This window comes from Talpa europaea (assembly GCF_964194135.1).
Source record: "Talpa europaea genome assembly, chromosome: 12".
In the NCBI taxonomy this organism is placed as follows: Eukaryota; Metazoa; Chordata; class Mammalia; order Eulipotyphla; family Talpidae; genus Talpa; species Talpa europaea.
The window spans coordinates 56,814,602-56,831,126 of NC_140079.1; the positions used below are offsets into that span (position 1 = coordinate 56,814,602).

A 16,525-nucleotide genomic window follows, 5' to 3' on the forward strand; every position below is an offset into this window, starting at 1 on the left:
GTTTCTGGAAAATATGAATCCAAATAGCAGATTATTAACTACCAGGAAAGTGATGGGATCTTGGTTCTTGGATATAGATGTAATAGGATGTAACTAAGTTGCTCCTTGTATAAAAGAGAAGTATAATATTCTCAACAAATTCCTGTAGAGAAAATTCTCACACTTTGTTAATGGAGTCACCAGTGGCAAAATCACTGTTGGGGATTTTAAGTAGAACTGAGAGGGAAAGCCCAACATATTCACATACTCTGAAGAGAAAGAAAAAATTAGACTGGCAAGATGACAGTGATCCAGCAAGATCTGTCTCCTGTGTTATAAAAGACGCAGGAGGCTGCTTTAGAAATGACTAAAAAAATACCCTGGAAGACAGTGATAGATTTTTTTTTAAGTTAACATGTAAATTATAAAACAATAGATGTCACCACCACACTTGTAAACCCCCCCTTTTTTTTCTTCAGGTTTATAATGTACTGAGTGAGCTGTGTTTTTCAACGAGTGGGGGGCTTGGAGATTCCGAGAAAATGTCTTAAATTTCAAAAATAAAGGGAAAGTTTATCAGGGGAATATACCTAAGTCATAATTATGAAATTTTGTGAGAAGACAAAAAAAGTATGCAACCAGGGGCCTCCCTGGTGGCGCAAGGGGTTACGACACAACCTATAAAGCTCTTCGTAGTCATTGAAGCACAAGTTCGATCCCTGGCCAGGGAGATGATCCACATGGCGCAGCAGACCTCTCCTGACTCGCCTGCTGCTCCCCTCAGCCAGTGTATTTCATTCAGTCTGCCTGTTCTGTTCCCCACTCTGTCCTGGTGAATCCTCTCACCCCCTGTATCTCTGGCCTGCACCCCAGGTCTTATAAAAATTTTTTAAAAAATCTTTTTTTAAAAAAAGTATGCAACCCAATGACTCTGACTCAGAATAGAGATGATGTCAAACAGTTTATGTATGTCCTGAGATCTTGTAATTATCTCTGAGAAATCAAGGTCCTGTTTCCTGGCAGAGTATCTAGATTATCTGGCCAAAGTTTTGTTACTATTTATAGGAGTGGATTTCAGTGTAGAAAAAAACCTAAATCAACAGAACCAAAATGAATAACTCTATTTCTCTGAACAACTACAACTGTTCAAAATCTGGGTGTTCTCTTTCCTTTATTTTATACCTTATAATTAATCAATTACTAAAAACTAATAAACCTTGTCAAAAATGTTTATCTCATTAAAATAGCCTCAAAGTATTTCCTCAAGCATTAATTAATTAAGGTATACATTTAATATGTGTACTCAAATTCTGAGAGCTTAATTCTAGTCCCACTGAATGTTGGCTGGATTTAGTGGTTTGCTTCTATAGAACAGACCATGGAAAGCAATTCGCAGTGGAGAAACCTGGCATACACCACTTCACCAAATGTTCAAATCTCACATCACCAGTGAGTGGTAAGTCATGTTATCACATGCCCCTTGATATGTCATAATAGTTCTTTACATCTGTGGTATTTTCCCTCAAAATGCATAAGACCAGTCTAATCATAAGAAGATATCCAAACCGAGGGAAATTCTACAAAATATCTAAAATAACTCATCAGTATATCAAGGAAAGCCTGAGAATGTACCACAGATTAGGAGAGATTAAGTAGATACAGCATCTAAATGCAACATGGCATCCTGGATTGCAACATGGGACCAGAAAAGGGGTACTAGTGGGAAACTTGATGACATTGTTTCCAATAAAAGTTTAGTCAGTGGTATTTTAGCAATGTTAATTTCTTCATTTTGACCTACAGTTAAATAAAATGTTAACACTTGGGGAGGCTAGTAAAAAGGCATGCATGGGATCTCACTGTACTACTTTTGCAACCCTTATATAAATCTATAACTATCTCAAACTAAAGATTTTTTTCCCAACTGCTTAACCATATCATCCCTTACTTTTAGAGAGCTATCATTTTAGCTCATAGGTCTTTTCACTATTACTTAACTTTTCCAGATCCACATCTTTAGAATCTGCTTTTTCCAGTTCATCTGGTCCACAAAGAAGGATCGATCTTAAGAATTTATATCTTCTCCTTACTCAAAAACTACAGACTTTCCCACTCAATAAAAATAAATGGCTCCTCAGTGCCTCAATATTATTTAAGAATAATAATAATATTTAGCATATTGGGCAATAACGGGGAACTTAAATGAGAGCAGTAAGGATTTTACTTTTAAAAATATGTATAACCAGGGACTCCCTAGTGGCGCAGCGGTTGAGCGCTGGGTTGCGGGGCTGCCTGCAGCCTCTGCAGCACCAGTTGGATCCCCGGCCACTGGGCGAGGGTCCCACATGGCACGCAGACCTCTCCAGCCGCCCGCTGCTCCCCTCAGCAGTATGCTTCGTCAGTCTGCCTGTTCTGCTCCCCGCTTTGGCTCTGGCTCTGGTGAATTCTCTCGCCCTCCCGTGCTTGTGACTGTACCCAACACTTATATAAATATAAAAGAAAGAAATAAATCTTTTTTAAAAAAAAGTATAACCATGCTAGATAAATATTTATTTTGTGTTTTTATTTTATTTCCCATCACTTTACTGAACTTTTTTTTTTTTTTTTTAAAGAACAAGCAGACCGACGAAATACACTGGTGCGGCAGGAGAGGTCTGCCGCACCATGTGGGACCCCCGCCGGTGGCCGGGGATCGAACCGGCGCCGCAGAGGCTGCAAGCAGCCTCGCAGCCCAGCGCTCAATGCCTGTGCCACCAGGGGAGGCCCACTTTACTAAACTTTTAATTAAAAACAATTTTAATAAACTAGGTTCAGTTGACTCCTTTGTTCTTGAAATATGTAATCATTTCTTACATAAGATATTTTTGTATTTCTCAATATTTATACCAGCTTCTAACAGTTTAAGAGTCTAAATTAGTTTTGTTTTCACTTAAAAGTATTAACTTCTTGACAATTACAACTGACATTATAAAAAGGCACAATAAACAGGGCCTCCCAGGTAGCACAGTGAGTTAACTGCAGTACTGTGAAGCTGTCCGCAGCCTCTGTAGCACGGGTTCAATTCCTAGCCAGCCAGGGAGATTCCCACATGGCGTGGAAGACCTCTCCTGTCTCACCCACTGCTCCCCTCAGCAGTGTCTTTGATCCATCTGCCTGTTCTGCTGCCCGCTCTGTCTCTGGTGAATCCTCTCACCCTCCCTGGCCTCTGGCCTGTACCCCAGCTCTTGTATAAGTAAAAATAAAAATAAAAAATCTTTAAAAAAATTTTTTTTTAAAAAGTCACAATAAACACACAGCTCACACAGCTGACTCAGAAGAAGAAAATGGGTAACAGAATTTCTGTATCTTATCAGAATGTATACAGCAGCTTAACTCATAATTACCAAAACCCGGATCCAACCAAGATGCCCTTTCATAGGTGAATGGATGAAATGTGGAGCATTCAAGCAATAAAAGATTATTCACCTCCAAAAAGAAACGAATTATGAAGATATGAAGAAGACACAGAAGAATCCGAAATGCCTATTATTAAGTAAAAGAAATCAATCTAAAAAAACTACTTGATGGTGGTGTATAAACTCAGGTTTACTGCAATGCAATGAGATGGTCACGAAAACAGAAGGTCTGCATCTTGCCTTTTTTACTGTAATTTGATATACACAGCATTAAAAGTACTGACACATGAGATTTTCTGCCTTAGTATCTCTGATCACTTGAAATTATTTGGGTCATTGGTTAAAAGCAATATGACAATTAAAAATAGTGAAGGGAGATAATTTTAAAAATCCTAAATTATATTAAAACAGGAGTCTTCTATATCTTTAAAAAAATTGTTACTAATGAGTATTATAAAATTGTCCACAGATTCCAATTCAACCTATTTCCCATGTATTTCACAAATTTACATTTGAATATACATTCCCAATATTTGAGTCTACAAAGTCAAATATAAAAAGATCAGTGGTTGAGTGAGGCAGAGCAATAGGCAGGTCACAGGATTTTCAGTGTAGTAAAAATACTCTTGTATAGTATTATGATGATGGCTACATTATTATACACTTCTCTAAACCCACAGGATGTACAACACCAAGAGTGAACCAAATGTAGACTGTGGATTTGGAGTGACCTATATAGGTCCATCCTTGGCTATCACTGGCAAAAATACACCACTATGGTGTTTGATATTGTCAGCAGAGAAGGCTATAAATGTATTGGGGGCAGGGGATATAGGATAACTCTCTGAACCTCCCTCTCAATTTTCCTGCAAAGCTAAAACTGCTCCCAAAACTTTTAAATTATATTTAAATTATATTTAATTAATTATAATTTAACTTTCAAAATTATATTTAAATGTATTATACACATACATACACACACACCCCGCAATCTTATACCTGATTCTTTTTCGTAACTCTTTCAGTTGATTATTTTGTTTTCTTTTTTCTTTTCATTTGACCTTTTAAGTCAATTAAACCCTAGTATCCATTTCATCTTGGTAACTCATATGGCTTCCACTGAAATTTTATCTTTTGCCACAGTACCACAGATGTGAGAAAGGGCACTGATGAAAGTAAAACAAAAAACTGAGGTATGGACCTTACTCTGTTTTTAACCACAACACTTCTCCAAGTTTCAGATTCTTCATCTCTAAATGATTCATAGTGCTTCTACCTCTAACTTTTTACAATTCTCATTTGGTGACTGGCACAACTAAAATAAATGTGAAGGGGTTATGGGATAATGGTGATAAAAGTTTGCATACTTCTAAATTTTTATAAATTCCCCCCATAAAAACAGAACTAGAATACCTAAACCAATAATTCACAGACAATATCTATAATAGAACTAAATATATGATTCATATGAACCTCAAAATAAAAGCAAACAAGGAAATAACACCGACTGCAAAACACATATAACCAAAGATTCCATTTCAACACAAACAGACTTTAACATATACTGGCACACACTTTTACAAACATGCAAGATTCTAGGGAACACTGTTCCTTTGCCCCTCACTGAAAACATACTATAAAATGGCAGTGTCCAGTAGGAAAAGCTGCAATGATGGAAAAGTTCTCTTCCTACACAGTCCAATTTAGTAATTACACAACACATGACTACTAAGCATTTGAAATGTGGCTAGTATAATTAAGAAACTAAATTTCAAATTTATTTTAGCTAAGTTAAACAGCTATTTTGGCTGAATTTTAATGGTGAAGCTATAGAATGAGCACTAAACAACTCAAATGACAGGCAAAGACAGCTAATAAATAAAAGACAGAATCAAAATGAATAAATGAGTCAATGAATCAACTGACTGTAGGTCTACCAATGGCTGATTACATCCCCAAAAGAGAGATAATTATATGCTATGTGACTCCTGATGGAAGTACAAAGTAACTTTAGTGGTCTTAAAACATCTCTCCAAATGCAGTGTTACAAATAACCAATAAGCACAAGTAAAGATGCTCAACATCATTATAGTCTTTAGGGAAAAGCAAATTACAACAAGTATATTATTTCTCGCCAACTAAAATTACTATAATCTATAATCAAAAAGTCCATATTAACAAATGTCACTGATGATGTGGAGAAACTGGAACTTTCACACACATAGCTGGTTGGAATGTAAAATGGTATAGCCATTTTGCAAATTAACTTACCAGATTTTTGTAAAAGTTAATTATAGAATTATAACATTCTACTCTTCGTGGCACAGGAGAAATGAAAGCATGTATGTACAAAAACCTGCACGCAAGAGATCATAGCAGAATTTATCTTCTTTATTTTATCCAGTTTTACTGAGATATAATTGGCATATCAGTCCAATGTATATACCATAATGATAACATATATTTTGCTAAAAGATTGCCACAATAAGTTTAGTTAACACCAATCACCTCACAGTTACATTTTTTTTTATCATGAGACCTTTTAAGATCTACTCTTTTACAACTTTCAAATACGCAATCTCTTAGCAACTTTCAAGCATACAAAACAGTATTGTTAACCTTAGCCATGAATGCATATTACATTCCCTGTCTTATTTTACACCTAGAAGTCTTTACCTTTTGTTGACCTTCACCCATTTCCTTTATACCCTCCCCCTACATATGCCTTTGCCTCTGGTAAACCACTAATCTCATCTCTGTATCTAACCTTTCTTTTTTTCAGATTCCACATAAAAGTAACATCATACAGTGCTTGTCTTTCTCTGACTATTTCACTTAGCACAATGCCCTCAAATCCATGTTCAGGAAAATGGCAGAATTTCCTTCTTTATGGCTGAACAATATTCTTGTGTGTGTGTGTTTATGTGTGTGTATGTGTGTATGTGTGCATGCGTGTGTGTATACCACATTGTGTTGCTCCCATGTCTTGGCTATTGCAAATAATACTACAGTGAATGTGGGAGACAGGTATCTTTTCGAGATAGCTATTTCTTTTGGCTATAAGCCCAAAAGTGAAATTGTTGGATTATATGGTGGTCCTATTTGCCATAGTTGCTACACCAATTTTCATTCTACCAATAGTGTACAAGAGGACCTTTGTCTCCGCATACTCAACAGCACCTGTTACCTCATGTGTTTTTGATACTAGCCACCCTAACATGTATGAGGTTATATTGCATGAGGTTATATCTCATTTGGTTTTGCTTTTCATTCAATAATTTCACAATTATTGATGTTAAGAAACTTTTTCATGTACCTATTGGCTATATGAATGTCTTTTTTTTGTGGAAAAATGTCTGTTCAATGTCTGTCCACTTTTTAATCAGATTTTTGTGGCTTGTTTTTGTATTGTTTTATTTTGTTTTGCTATGGAATTATATGAGGCAATGTTATTATTAGCCAAAAAATAAGTATATGAACTGGCAAGCAGTCAAACAAATTGTGATATATTTATATACTAGAATGATATTTAGCAATAAAGAATATGCTCAGTAAAAGAACTTAGATATAAAATAGCACATTTTAAGATTCCATTTATAAGAAATGTCAAAAAAAGTCATTCTGTAGAGTCAGAGTAGATTAGTGGGTGGGGAAATGGGGCATGATTATAAATGAGTAAGGTTTCTTTTTACTTAGGATGAGTTTTCTAAAATTAGACTGGTGGCCTAAGGGTTAAGTCTCAGCACTATCACTGCATGGCCACCATGGTGGCCTGAGTTTGAACCCCAGCCAGGGAGCTAACCCATATATGGCGCAGCAAACCTCTCCTGTCTTGCACACTGCTCCCCTTAGCAGTGTATTTCAGTAAATCTACCTGTTCTGCTCCCACTCTGTCTCTGGCAAATGCTTTCTCCCCCTGCATCTCTGGCCTACACCCCAGTTCTTCTACACAACATAAATTTTAAAAATTAAAAATAAATAAAGTTAGACTACCAAAATAATTATGTAACTATAAATATACATGAATTGGTCACTTACATCAGTATATTTTATATTATGTATATTATACCTTAATAAAGTGATTTTTAAAAAGTCTTACAAGAAAGTATACATCAAAATAAATCTGTGGATCTAACTACAAATTATTTAGGAAGTACAGGGGCAAGAGGAACATATTAATGAAAGTCAATGAAACCTTAGTGATGCGATCAGCATAGTCCAGACTACTATAAATTATAAAAGACAATCATGTTGTTTCTTGAACAAAAATATTATGGGGGGAGAGAAATAGTGGGAAATCAAAAAAATTTAAAAATATAAATAAATCAACAACTGAAATGGAAGTTATCTGGATCACACCCAAATAAACTAAATGTGAAATGACATTATGAAATAGGAAATATAACTACTGATTAAATAATTAGATTATTTATAAGAGATGATTAATTTGAAGATACATGATATTTCAGAGAGTTCTTATCTTTTATAAGTACATATTGCAAATATTAACAGATTAAAAGACGTATGGGATTTGCTTCAAAATAATCTGAGTAGGTGTGAGGGGGAAGAGAACAGACATAAATGAAATAATATATGCAATGACTTTATTGCTGTTGAAACTGACTGATGGCTACATGAGATCAATGGCATTATATTTTTGCATCCTTTGTGTGTTTGAAATTTGTTATTAAGAAAGGTTTAATTTTAAAGATTCAGACAGTTCTTCTGTCTGAATATCAAACTATCCCAAAACAAATACTTTTAGAAAATCATCTACTAGTCTTATTGTATCTGTGAAGAGTTCAGCTAGACAATTCACTTGGGATCTTTCATGTAGTTACAGTCAGATGCCACATGCTACACTCAAATAAAGATAGGATTGATTATAAAAGATCAATTTGTATAGTATCACTCACCTGACTGGCAAATTGGTGCCAGCTGTTGATCCACATAGAGTTTATTTTACCTCTGACACCAAACATATGGTATCTTTCCCAAATCCAATTCTCCAATTCCCCAACACCTACCATGTGTCTAACAATGAAGTACAACTGACATTAACTACTCAGAGTTAGCACAGACCCTGCAGCTTAAGGGCCCAGTTCTATAAAACTTACCCCACTTTGAATGCTAGTCACCAGTCTAGAGGGGGCCACCCATACTTCTAGCCAATTGGCTATAAATCAAGGGTCCCCAGAACCCCCTGCTCAGGTTAAATAATACTATAGTACAACTCACAATTTTATGATTACTTCCTCATGAGTTATAATATAGCACGAGATCTACAATTTAAATGGTGAAATCACATCTCTAAGTCACTTATGCCTGCCATAAACACCTCCCCAAAGTTTATAAAAATTTCTGGTAAAGAAGGTGTCTCTCCCCCTTTACTTACAGATATTTTCCTACCTTGGTTTCTTTTCTCTACCCTTTCCCCACATTCCTGAAAGTTCAGGGAAATACCTAAAGTTTGGAAGATCCTAAAATAAAGCAATATGGAAATTTAACCAAATCCCCATCAAAACATCAATAATATTTCTCAAAGAAATTGAAAAAAAAGAAATTTATATGGAATTATGAAAGGCCTTGAATTGTAAAAGCAATCCTGAGGAAAAAAGGAGAAAAATGCAGGCATCATATTACCTCACTCCAAATTTTATGAAAAAGCATCAATACCAAAAACAACATGCTTTTGACACAATAGACACATGGATCACTGGAACAGAATCAAAGGTTCAGAAGTAAATCTTTCTACATATCAGTATCTAATCTATGACAAAACAGTCACAACCATACAAAAGGAGATTTCCTTCAATAAATGGTGTTGGGAAAGCTAGGTCACAAAAAAATGAGTAAAACTGAATCACTCTCTACCTCCATATCAAAAGTAAATTCTAAATGGATTGAAGATTTAGCTGTAAAACTGCAACAATAAAATTATATAGACGAAAACTTTCACAACATGTCCCATGGCAACAATGATAAAGATATTTTTGGAGACTCAACTCCTATGGCAAGGGAAAAGAAAGCAAAAAAAAAAATTGGGGATCCATAGTTAAAAAAACTTTTATATAGAAAAAAATATATAAGATGAAAAGGACATCTACGGAATGGGAGGAAATATTCACATGATATATACAACCTAAAATGGGTTAATATCCAAGATACATAAAACTTACAAACTCAGTAACAGAAAAACAAACAGCTTAGTTAATAAATGGGCAGCAGAAATGACAGACAATTCAACAAAAAGGATATCCACAAGGTCAACTGATATATGAAAAAATGTTAATCATCACTTCCAGTAGTAGACTTGCAAGTTAAAACTACAATGAGATGTCACTTCACACCCATGTGAATGGCATACATTAAAAGGACCCCCAACACAAGTGCTGGAGAAGATACGGAACAAGTGAAACCTATTACACTGTTGGTGGGAATATAAACTAGTACAGTCATTATAGAAGGCAATCTGAACTTACATTGAAAAACTAAAAATGGAAATACTATGCATTCTAACAATCCTACTCTGGAGCATCTTTCAAAAGAACATGAAACCACCAATATAAAAAACTATGTGCCTATTATAATGTTTATTACAGCACTACTTACAATATTTAGGTTAGAAAAGCAACCTAAATGTCTATGACTAAATATCTCAAAAAAATCTATAAAAGTTGTGAAGTTGAGGAACAAGCTTACCTGATGATCTGAGAAGGTGCCAATTTGCAATTCTAACTCTTCTAAAATAGGGAAATACTTTGAAAAATGTGAAAATGACAAGTTGAGCAATCTAAAGTGGAAAACAACACTGACAGAACTCAACAGTGTTTCTATGCTCAGGGTTGTAACAGTTTACAATTTCAGTCCAGTAACTATTTATTCCTAGCCTGTTTTCATTAGATAATGATGGAGGATAACCAAAGGTCAGACAATAGGTAATTAAGTACCAAAGTGCCCTATTTGCATGCTAAATGTAATTTAAATGCAACCGAAAATCACTCAGATGGCACTATTTGATCAAATCTGACTTCCATTTAGGAAGTGGTAAAAACAAAGATAATGGGAAATGTGTTTATGCAGGATATAAAAGTTTTCATTTCATACAAAGAGCATCCTTTTAAAGGTTACTACTTTGCTCCAATGTGGCTAACAGAGAACATGGAACCCCTCTAGAATTAATACTCACAAAGTTTGACAAAAAGGTAAATTAATGATTAAATGGGGAAAAATGACACAGACAACAAACACAATAAGGCAAGTTACAGAAAATGAACAGATTTGACAAGCAGAAGGAAGATTGTCATGGCTGGTGAGACACTGACAGAAATGTTAAAGTTGTGGGAAAAAAACACAATTTTAGATTTCTTACTTTGACAATGTGTACAACAACCAGAAACAAAAAACCCACCTCATGATACATATTTTACTTAATCAGATTTTACATGCTTGGTAAGGTAAGAGGTTAAAAATTTCTACACTGCCTACTATGTTTCCTTAAATACACTAACTACTGAAAAAAATCTAAGAATATTCTTCCTATCTTATTCTCAATAAATTTAGGAATCTCTGAAAGGTTTCTTAATTTTCCTATTATTACCTACCTAGTACATAATGAATAGTCTAAAGATGGTTGTTACTCTAGAACAATCTACCTCAACAAGGACATTTTTACACTGGTTTTAGATCATCCATGTGGTATTAATCCTCCCTAGTGAAATACATTTAATCTTTTTTTTCAAAGATTTATTTATTTTTATACAAGAAGCAGGGTACAGGCCAGATGCGCGGGAGGATGAGAGGATTCACAGGAGACAGAGCGGGGAACAGAACAGGCAGACTGACGAAATACACTGCTGCGGGGAGCAGCGGGTAAGACAGGAGAGGTCTGCTTCGCCATGTGGGACCCTCGCCAGCCAGCAGGGATCGAACTCGCGCTGCAGAGGCTTCAGACAGCTTCACAGTGTGGCGCTCAACTGCCTCCGCCACCAGGGAGGCCCTACATTTAATCATTTAAAAGAAAGAAGGAAAAGAAGTGAAAGGAAGGGAAGAGAGAATGAGAGCAAGAACCTAACTCTCTCAAATGTCCTGTTTTTTTGCAAATCAGAAAAAGTAGGAAATTACAAAGGAAAATGTAATTCCCCAAATCTCAAAAATTACCTAAATAAATCCACGTTTACATGCTGATATTCATGAAAATGTGGAGTAGCAGCTTTATGTTGGCCATAAACAACTCTCCAAATTTTTAACCTAACTGACAGGAATGGCAGAGATGAGCCTCATTAATTAAGCCCTTTGCCTATGCCTTCCACAAACATCACTGCACTTTAATTTACCCCTTCAGAGAGCACAACTAAACATTTTTCCTTCAGAAAATTTAAGCAGTATATATGAAACTTGCCCCTGACAGGTAAAAATTTAAAGTCAATGCAGTTTACCAAGCCTTCCCCTTTTCCCACTTCTTTTCTCTAACCCCTTTCTTATGGTTTTATACCCTTTTTAAAAATTGAAAAATAGAGAGATACCAGTTACTCCATTGTAGGAGTACCAACTCAATCATTTTATGGTAAGACAAATATGAAATTCACATAATTTCAGGAATAAAGTTGCTTGGTAATGTAGACATATAAATACAACTATGATGGCATCTTAGATCACCAGGGAAACAGCATCTTGTCTTGTATAATCTCATTACTTGCCAAAGGGAGCCTGCGTGATCATATATATATTTTCATGGTTTGTTCATATTCACTTACTCATTTACTGTTTATATAAAATAATGTAAGGAGAAAGGAATGGAAAGTAAAGACAAAAGACCCAATCCTCCTAATACATAAGTTCAAAATAAAAGTTGTATTGTTTACCAATAAACATATACTTTGGCAAAACCAAATTTAAAAAGATTCAATTATAGTTATAATTTGGAACTTCAGAAATAACCTGAATTTTATGAAATAAATGAATCAATCTTCAGAGTTGGAGATAGCCAAAGGCTAGTGCTCTTAAGTAACTGGCATTCACACCAGGCCTTTATATAGACATCTCCACCCACAGTTAGCCTGACATACACCATGCTGAGACTAGGTCGGTGTGGGAAAGGTTACTGCCATCCATCACTGTGAAAATTAATAGCTTTCTAATAGTTGAAGAAATAAAGGTATGGCTCAGCAACCTTGCAGCAAATATAATTTGCTACCAAAAAAAAAGCGTAGGCAAAATCCATTCACAACATTCCCTTCCCATGGCCACCTACAAGTCAGTTCATTATTCAAATGCCAAAGAGAGCAGCAGGCACACATACTCAGCCAATAAGTCACCATTATAAAAGCTGCATAAACATTTCCAGCTCAATCATCTAAGAATAATAGAATGAGACAGGAACATGTTTCCCAAGCATCTCAGCAATAAAACTTGCAACAGCTTTGAAAACAACATGATTACATGCAAAAATGGATTCCACCATTATTTTTGAGTTTCTTATAGAATAATTTACATATCCCAAGTTTTCTCTAAATTTCTTTTTGGAGATCAGAAAACAAAGAGTACAGTCTGGTTAGAATTGGTTGCAAGGCTACACCTACATTAATTTGCAAAGAAAAATGTCAGAACTCCCCTAGGACTCCAGAGCTTGAGTGTGAGAAGTAAAAATAAGATTGTACTTTTCTATAGTGAAAACTCAAAGCACAATCTTATTGCTCAGAAGTACCTTTTTAAAGTCATCTGAACAGAGGTCCATTGCAACTTTACATGTTCATTCAATGAGGAATTTAAGAGATTAATGTACTGCAAATCTGCAATCATCAACAAATTTTTCAAAATTATCTATTATATTTTGGCAAACAAAAACTATTTTTTTCTCACTACTTTTCTATCCAATACCACTCTCTTCTTTCCTTAATAATGGAATCCCAATTTTATCTGGGGCAGCAATGCACCAACTTCCGTTTTTCTTATAGCAAGGTGTGGCCACCTGTATATAAGTTTTGACTAATGAGATTAATTGGAAATGTGGTATCGAACTTTCTGGAAAGGTTACTTATATGCAGTTGGCTCAACTGAAAGGTAGAGTCTTTTGATTCTTTCCCTTTCCTCTTGACTGCTCTCTGGAATACTGACATAATGGCCTCCCTACTCTAGGCACTGGGTCCGATAAGGTGATCTTAAAGATAGTTCTTGGAAAATGAAAATAATTTAGTCAAAGGGCCACAGCACATTTAAAAAAAATACATGTTATATCTATGATATTAAAATTAAAATTTCACAGTAGGGTCTAAAAGGTTCCTTGAGATTTTGCTTTTTCATTCCAATATGTGAAGAGCTCACAAATACATAATTGCTAAAAAGTAGAAGCAAATAAGATGTCCTTCAATAGGTAATGTATGAACAAACATTCACTCAGCAGAGCATTCTTGAGAAAAAAATAAATAATTGAGCTATCAAGTCACAAAAAGACATGGACGAAGCTTAAATGCATATTGCTAAGTGAAAAAAAGCCTGTCTGGAAAGAATACATAAAAACCATATACAATCTTAAAAAAAAAAAAAAAGCAAAAATATATAAAGACAGTAAAAAGATTTGGGAGGAGGAATACAGAGGTGAAGCACTAGCATTTGGGGGGGAATGAGGTTATTCTGTATGATACTGTAATGGTAGATACATGCCATTCATTTATTAAAATCTATAAAACTGCAAACAGAAGTGTGCATCTTCACACTACACTAAACTCCAGACTCTAAATTACTGGCTCATCAACTGTAACAAATGTACCACACTAATGATAGAACAGGAAGATAGTACATGTGCTTGTTGGGGGGAGAGAGAATATGGGAACTATCTGTACTTTCAGCACAATTTTTTTGTAAACCTTTAGATCCTAAAAAAGTAAACTGTATTAAAAGACTGGGGAGGTATTTGGGGTAGGAGAGATAATGAAAAAAAGGTTGCAAAGCACTGATTTAAACTGAAAAGAAAAGCTCCAGTTATTTAAGTTTTAAACATCCAATTCATTTTCATAGGTTTTAGAATAATGTGGAAGTAGGTTCAAATCCTATCATTTACTATCATTACTTATCATTTATGAATAAAGTGAGAGCTCTAACTTCTTTGAACATCATAAATGGAAGTAAGAACACTAACCTAATTTTTTTTAAAGATTTATCCATCCATGCATACAAGAACTGGGGTACAGGCCAGAGGCACGGGTGAGAGGATTCACCAGAGACAGAGTGGGGAGCAGAACAGGTAGACTGACCAAAATACACTGCTGAGGGGAGCACGAGGAGATACAGGAGAGGTCTGCTGCGCCATGTGGGGATCTCCCTGGCGGAGGATCAAACTCGTGCTGCAGTGGCTGCGGACAGTTTCATAGGTTGTGTCTCAACCCCTGCGCCACCAGGGAGGCTCAAGAACACTAACTTTAAAAGCAAAAAATCTGAGGTATAGTAAAATAAATATAGGTGTACATATAAAGTGCCAGGCTTTGACACAGAGAAGCCCAATAAAAGATACCCTTCTAAATTATCAAGAAACAGCAATATTTGTATATCTTCAATTCCTATAAAAGATAATAAATCAGTTAGATTATTTTACCACTACTTTAAATTTACCACAAAGGAAATCACTGGAAAAATCTACATCAAAAAAAATTTGTGAAAAATGACAAATAATTTACCATGACAAAATGCATGATGCAGTGTGTATTGTGTGATACAGTATCATGCCAAAAGAAATAACTCACCTGTGTTTTCCCCATTCCATAGGCAACTTCCCTACTTGGTAAAAACAGGAGAATATTTTGTCTATCGCTCTTTTGGGGGAATTAGGAATTAGAATGAAGAAGGAATATTGATAAGGAGTTACTTCTGAATATTCAAAAGCTCTGTTATCATTCTGGGTTTCTATTTTATACATGCATATTATATATGTTTATACATATCATATTTATATGTTACATATATAATGCTTTCTATAGAGAGCACTAAAAATATAGAGAAAATGAGACAATGATTATAATATTATCTATAGATTTAGTATGGATTATGTGAAAAGCACAATTAGAACAAAAAGTGCTTTTTTTTTACATTTTAAAAGGACAGGTTTGTCAGGAAAAGGAGGTAGAAAAGAGAGGCACCTGCATAAGTCAAAGGCAGACATGAAAACTGCCAAAAGTGCTCAATTTTCACAAGCCTAGTCTCAGAAACAAAAGGTCCCTTTTCCCATAAGAGAAGTTTAAGTAGAAAATTTACATCACTAGAGATTGACAATCTTTCAAAAATCAGGATTCATGAAGTATTTATTTTTTTTAAAGATTTATTTATTTATGCATACAAGAGCTGGGGTACAGGCCAGAGATGTGGGGGGGTCAGAGGACCCAACAGAGACAGAGTGGGGAACAGAACAGGCAGACTGACTGAAATACACTGCTGAGGGGAGCAGCGGGCGAGACAGGAGTCTGCCTTACCATGTGGGTTGCTCCCTGGCCGGCCAGGGATCGAACTCGTGCTGCAGAGGCTGCAGATTGCTTCATAGTGTGGTGCTTAAACCCTTGCGCCATCAGGGAGGGCCCCATGAGGTATTTATTTTAAACTTCTCCTTAATAGTGATTCCAGAGGGCATCCCTGGTGGTGCAGTGGTTGAGCGCTGGGTTGTGAAGCTGCCCACAGCCTCTGCAGCACTGGTTCGATCCCCGGCCACCAGGCGAGGGTCCCACATGGCGCGCAGACCTCTCCTGCCATGCCTGCTGCTCCCTTCAGCAGCATACTTCGTCAGTCTGCCTGTTCTGTTCCCTGCTCTGGCTCTGGTGAATTCTCTCACCCTCCTGCGCTTCTGACTGTACCCAGTGCTTGTATAAATAAATAAATAAATCTTTAAAAAAATATAGTGATTCCAGAAACACATAGCAGAAACTTATATTACTGTATTAAGTATAAATCATAAAGCCTTCTGTTTATTATTACCACTTTTATCATCCTCATTTACCTCTTCTACCCACCAATCTCTTTTGTATTTATTATATATCTATAACTTTATATAGCTATAACTATTATATACCTATACATCTACATGTCAACATATTTAGTATTCTTTTTCAAAATGACCAATAGAAAATGCTTTGTGGTCCACAGAGAAGGGTATTACATGATCTTAAAAT

The 16,525-nt window shown here is 35.6% G+C and overlaps 1 protein-coding gene across 2 annotated transcripts in view; it reads right to left on the reverse strand.

Annotated features, from left to right (window-relative positions):
- RASAL2 (RAS protein activator like 2) overlaps window positions 1–16,525 on the reverse strand; it is a gene marked incomplete at both ends in the record, with an annotated part of 312,747 nt that overhangs the window by 256,981 nt on the left and 39,241 nt on the right. The window lies entirely within an intron of this gene.